Genomic DNA, 7,119 nt, shown 5'->3' with positions numbered 1-7,119 from the left:
TACTGATTCGAAAAGCGCACAGTGGTATGTTCGTATGACTGGTAGACATAGTGTGTATTGTTTTGAATTGAGCCTTACCAGTTTATGTAGCATTTTTTCTGCTTTGTACGTTTGTAGTCTTATGTGTTCGTGGAAATTCAATCTCTCATCTATATGTACCCAAGATAGCGTGTAACGCGTGCTCGTTTGATATTTGTATCACCTGTTTTACCTGGGGGGTTCCTTTGTAGTGATCCTTTCAATAACGCGTATGTTGTTTTGTTTTCGGCTGTCTTGAGTTTATTGTTGCGACACCGTTGTTTAATTCTTTACAATATTCCACTCGATATGTCACACGACACAGTCACGTGAAACTGTTCGAACTTTATTAATAAACAGATCTAATAAGCAAGCCGGCATTTTGTGAATATAAACCACTACTACTCATACTAGTAACTGCATGCAAATAATTTCCCAGACCCGAGTTATGAGACACAGTACTAAGGGAAGCAGAATTATACGACCCAACGCCCATCAAGCACTTGGGTAAAACCTTCACAGTGGGACATATAGTACGCACAATGAGACACTGGAGCCACTGTATAGGCTGCCGGCAAAAGCAGTCCTTTCCCCGATTTTAATGACCATCCTCCACAAAGCTTTTCTACAGGAACACGGCAGGAGATTTCAGATAAACGTCTAGAGAAACAAAACGTGAAATACTAGAGACTCACTGTAGCCACCTGTGTCAAAACGCACATGAAAGAAAAGAAAGTTATCTTAGCTTTACGTAGCAGAAGTTAATCTCTGCCCTACGAAAAATACAAAGCCTGAGATATGTTACAAAAACTCTAGTTGGTGGAGTTATAACAAGGGTGAATGCTCTGATTGGCCAGAAAGAAAACGCGTGGCCACCAGCTTTGATATAGTCAAATTGCATACAGAGTAAATACGCTTCTTCCCTTGCAGAAAATCACTGAGTGTTTGAGCAAGGCAACTCTCGTTGCACGGTGACTATTGCGAGAGTCAGTATGTGAAATTGCTCACAGGCTCGTCTTAACTCGCAAGGAGTTAAACTCCAATGTCTCGTAGTATAAAGAATTGCACTGAGCACTGACACTTAACGCTTGTGAACGATTTGAAAGGCAATGTCCCACGCACTATTTCAGCCAAATAGAATGTACAATGCCAATTACCTATGGAATAACGTAGGAAATGTGTGTACCTGGTATACACATGTACTCGCGCTATGCCAGCAAGTAACATTCAATGAACACTCAGAACTGCTGTCATCTCCATCTCTCCAATTTTTGTACGTTCAGCCATGACCTGTAGTTAAACGTAATCACGATTGTAGGGTTAATTGAAGCAGAAACGCGAGATATCCGAAATAATGAAAAGAGCTGATCAGTCACTGTAGAGTGCTTTATACCCTGAAGTTATTAAATTTTTTAAACTCTGTACGTCTTTTTGATTGCTCTTTACTGATATTTCCACTGTGCATTTTAGCGTAATTGATACCTCGGGTCTCAATTGTGTTTAATTTGTTTCTATTTTTATCGACCCCCAGACATTGAAGAATCTTACAATAGTTAGAAAATTCGGTTCACGGTTATGAACACCCAGTATCAGTATTTTACCATCCTCTACGTACATTTGCTATGTTTTCTATTTCATGAAGTGATACTTAGAGTATAAATAAACCTTAATAACGAAAATCTAAAACTGTTATTTTTGCTAACATATGGTTGTGTTAGCGTTTATGTTTCCTTTACAGGGAGAGTAGTGGAACCAACATTGAGATCATTGTGTGATTACATTACTGTCTATACTGCTGCACTCTTCTGAATTCTGCATGAGCGAGATAGTATCTTCCTACCTTGCAAGCTGTTGGTTCAACACAAAATCCCTAAAACACTCATAGATCTTCCTTTTGCTACTGTGGCAGGAAGATAGATCAGAACCAATCTCACACACGTTAGATAATGGTGACCATGCCAGGATGGTAAAATACTATGGTAAGGAGGTCGACCATATGTAATTACTAGAACATAAAATACACTCCTGGAAATGGAAAAAAGAACACATTGAAACCGGTGTGTCAGACCCACCATACTTGCTCCGGACACTGCGAGACGGCTGTACAAGCAATGATCACACGCACGGCACAGCGGACACACCAGGAACCGCGGTGTTGGCCGTCGAATGGCGCTAGCTGCGCAGCATTTGTGCACGGCCGCCGTCAGTGTCAGCCAGTTTGCCGTGGCATACGGAGCTCCATCGCAGTCTTTAACACTGGTAGCATGCCGCGACAGCGTGGACGTGAACCGTATGTGCAGTTGACGGACTTTGAGCGAGGGCGTATAGAGGGCATGCGGGAGGCCGGGTGGACGTACCGCCGAATTGCTCAACACGTGGGGCGTGAGGTCTCCACAGTACATCGATGTTGTCGCCAGTGGTCGGCGGAAGGTGCACGTGCCCATCGACCTGGGACCGAACCGCAGCGACGCACGGATGCACGCCAAGACCGTAGGATCCTACGCAGTGCCGTAGGGGACCGCACCGCCACTTCCCAGCAAATTAGGGACACTGTTGCTCCTGGGGTATCGGCGAGGACCATTCGCAACCGTCTCCATGAAGCTGGCCTACGGTCCCGCACACCGTTAGGCCGTCTTCCGCTCACGCCCCAACATCGTGCAGCCCGCCTCCAGTGGTGTCGCGACAGGCGTGAATGGAGGGACGAATGGAGACGTGTCGTCTTCAGCGATGAGAGTCGCTTGTGCCTTGGTGCCAATGGTGGTCGTATGCGTGTTTGGCGCCGTGCAGGTGAGCGCCACAATCAGGACTGCATACGACCGAGGCACACAGGGCCAACACCCGGCATCATGGTGTGGGGAGCGATCTCCTACACTGGCCGTACACCTCTGGGGATCGTCGAGGGGACACTGAATAGAGCACGGTACATCCAAACCGTCATCGAACCCATCGTTCTACCATTCCTAGACCGGCAAGGGAACTTGCTGTTCCAACAGGACAATGCACGTGCGCATGTATCCCGTGCCACCCAACGTGCTCTAGAAGGTGTAAGTCAACTACCCTGGCCAGCAATATCTCCGGATCTGTCCCCCACTGAGCATGTTTGGGACTGGATGAAGCGTCGTCTCACGCGGTCTGCACGTCCAGCACGAACGCTGGTCCAACTGAGGCGCCAGGTGGAAATGGCATGGCAAGCCGTTCCACAGGACTACATCCAGCATCTCTACGATCGTCTCCATGGGAGAATAGTAGCCTGCATTGCTGCGAAAGGTGGATTTACACTGTACTAGTGCCGTCATTGTGCATGCTCTGTTGCCTGTGTCTATGTGCCTGTGGTTCTGTCAGTGTGATCATGTGACGTATCTGACCCCAGGAATGTGTCAATAAAGTTTCCCCTTCCTAGGACAATGAATTCACGGTGTTCTTATTTCAATTTCCAGGAGTGTATATCGCTTTAAAAATTTTTCGTTGTCAAGTTTTGTGTTGTATCAACCAATGGTAAATATTAGTGGCTATTGACAAATCAATAGGGACCCAGAAACGTGCAGTGCAATGAGAGACATACCCAGTATCCCCTTAGTATAGTTATAATGATATTGTTAGCTTTAAGATTTTCTTGCAAGCACACAGGTGGCTGACATAGCCTTGTTAAGTTGGTTCTTTCCCAACAGATGAGTGACGGTCGTACAGTCGTGTTATTGTGTACATGGAATTAAGAACAGTAGAGAAAGGGTGAAGATAATAACTTAATGAAGCGACTAAGATCGTATGATCGCGTGCTTATGTGAAGTAGGATGCGTCAGTTAAAACTGCAAAGGCGTTAATCAGGGAGATTATCAATGGTAGATCGAGACCGAATTGAGATTGACATCCAGCAAGATAACGTACGGCAACCTCAGTACAGAACAACAGATGACAGTATGCCGAGAGAAATAGATCAGGGGGTGCAGCAGGACGTAAATACCGAGGAACAAGGCGCCGTAAGCGGCGACCAACATAATTCAGAAGTTCAGGAAGATGGTGAATGTCTTGGATACGCAGAACCCATAGTATATGTAATAAGACATCCCTCACAACCGAGTACAGGCAATACAAGTCGAAATGTGTCACTGAATGGTTCACTGCAGTCAGTTGCAGACAGACACGAGAATGTAAACGCAGAACGAAGTGCGCTGGAAGAAGAAATAGTAGGACCCATTAATCCATCGGAAATTTTCCAGCAATTAACGAGCACTTTAACGATACAAAACAGAGAGATGAAACAACAGACGAAACAACTACAATAACAGATACGTGAGCAGAGTGCAGAAACAATGAAACAACTGCTTGAGATCAAACAACATTTAGGACACGTAGAGGAAGATCCAAAAGTACCCCGAAACGTGATCGAATGTTTAATAACAGGTCACACGCAATTAAGAACAGATACTGAAAAGGCCCAAGTGGACATGCAAACATAGCGTAACGACAAACAGATCGAAATGAAAACGTTACGTGATGACAACAAAGCATTACGTGACGATACTCACGGTGAAATTGCAAAGAAAACCAAGCAGGTCAATGCAGTTATATGCCAAGTGTTTTGTAAAAACGCGTCACGAAATATGTTCTCAAGAGGTACGACACTCGCACGGTGAGAACAGAAGCAAAAAACGAAGAATCAGTTGAATAACTATACACGAGAGAAGTGATCAAGATCGTAAAATGTGAATCCGTTACAACATCCGAGTCAATAACGACACTAGAAAGGCAAGAAGTTTCACGAGAAATGAAAAAAGATTTCATGCAAACACAATTCCAATCACAGTTGGAGAAGATGTTACGAGATAACCGAAAACATGCGATGCCACAGGTACGTTTTGAAAGTAAACGGCACCACAAAGACATAGGGTACCACCTTGAGCAGACTTTTCGGAACAATTCACATGATAAAGCGGCCAGATTAGCCTTGAAAGACAGGGAAATACAAGGGTGCGAAGGTTATAGCATAAAGCATACCGACATTCGCACAGAGCCGATGGAAGAAAGTCATTGCGTTCCATTACAACGATACCATACAAGACTAGGTGAATGTTACAGCGGGCAGTATCCAATGGATTTACCACAACCTGAAAGACTCACACGTGAAATGATCGGAAACAGAACTGGCGAGGTACGACAACGATCATTTCCTCACTGTAAGGAAGTTTCAGTGTATCTATGAAGGAAACTCACTGTATCTACGAACATTCATTGATCAGTTCAGAGTAGGACTACCAGAAAATTGGGCATTAGCAAACAAATTAGAGTTTATATGTGCCCCTATGACTGGAACAGTAGAAGAAACGATGCCAAACGTAGCACCTACATGTCTATTGTATGAAGATTTAAGAGATAAGTTTCTCTCATGGCACTGGTCGAGTGAAGCGCAAAAGAAGGTCTAAGTATGAACTACTACAAAATGAATACTTCGAGAATTCCGGAGAGAAGAGCCCAGTAAAGTTTTTCGAAGTAATGGCAAAGAAAACCCAATGTTTCGTGTGCAATACAGCGATGGAGATTTATTTAAATTGTATACCATGAAGCTGCTACTTAAATACCAACAGTCACTGGTAGGAAGCGGAGGCTTTCAAAGGAATTTTGAGAGAATTCTTATTCTCGGAAGATGAGGCCAGAAAAAAGCGAAACGTGCGTGAAAACGTGATTTAAAGACTGCGATATGCGCCGGAGACCGCTCGAAGGAATGTCAGCTATTACGAAACTCGTGATAACTTCGTGCCGAGAAGTGAGAATCGATTCCAACAGAGAAGTGGGTTCGGATACCGAAAAGGAAATGGCAATCCACACACGAATGGCAATAATTGCTGCAGGCGGAATAACGGGAATCCCAATGAATATTGAGGACAAACAGGACGACAAATTACCAGCAACGAACCCGTGTCACCAGGTCGATCAAAGACAGAGAGGACAGAAAGAGGACGAGGAGATAAGGCCACCAAACCACAACAAACGTTCGAATTGACGAAAGAGCGCGTAAGTCACAGAGAACAGCGTACCCATCCAAGCAAGCAGCAGCAACGTAACGAAAGGAATCAACGCTTTGACACGAGAGGTTGAAGATGAAGGAACAGAACCACAGGGGCCGAAAGGACTCGAGGTATCTCAAACATCAGGTTGGACAGGAATTAGGATTTCGCAAAAAGCGAACTACCAGAACAAAATGAAGCAGGCATAACGGAAGTCGACTTAAAAGGCAGATTAGTTATCATTTATTATTTAATACTGAAACTAGGGAGAGCCGATTCCATGAGGATAACGTGCCGCCAAAAGAAATAAATATTTTGTTACGGCATATAATAAATGAGGAAATAAGGGATCAAACGAAGGCAGGAAAACAACAGCATCACTCTGGGGAGAAATTAATTGGGAGGATTCTTCTTATCCTCTGTAGTGGTCATTCCAATGATTGGTTTGCAACATATACAAGGGCCGCTTGTCTCCATTCCGTGCGTCTTTCAGCTTTTCTCTTTATTTCTTTATAGGTGTTACATCCCACATCTTTCACGATTTGATCCATGTACCTCAGACGTGGTCTTCCTCTTGGTCATTTTCCCTCGACCTATCCCTCTGTGATTGTGTTCAGGAGTCCTTTATGTCTTAATAGATGGCATGTAAATTGAACTCTTCTTTTAACAATGAAACTCCAGAAGCTTCTCTTCTCACCGGCTCTTTCCAGAATCACTTCGTTTGTGACCTTGTCGATACATTTTATTTTCAGCATGCGTCTATAGCACCACATTTCAAAACAATTTAGCTTCTGGTCTTCCTCTGACCCGAGAGTCATGTTTCATTCCGATAGTATGCCACACTCCACACATATGATTTCAAAAATCGTTTCCTGATTTCAAGGCTGATGCTCTTAGATGTTAAGATGTTTTTCTTCTTGTTAAAAGCAGCCATTGCTTGATTAATTCTGCTTCTCACTTCTGCCTTGCTCCTTCCATCCCTGGTAATATTACTGCCCAGATAAGTAAATTTATCAACTTGTTCAAGCAATGAACTAGGACTTTCAATTGATCTTTTTTGTCGCATGTCATTACTTTTCTTTTTGCTTCATTAATTCTC

Source organism: Schistocerca gregaria, chromosome 7 (assembly GCF_023897955.1).
Source record: "Schistocerca gregaria isolate iqSchGreg1 chromosome 7, iqSchGreg1.2, whole genome shotgun sequence".
NCBI classification, from domain to species: Eukaryota; Metazoa; Arthropoda; class Insecta; order Orthoptera; family Acrididae; genus Schistocerca; species Schistocerca gregaria.
This window is presented reverse-complemented; position numbering follows the sequence as displayed.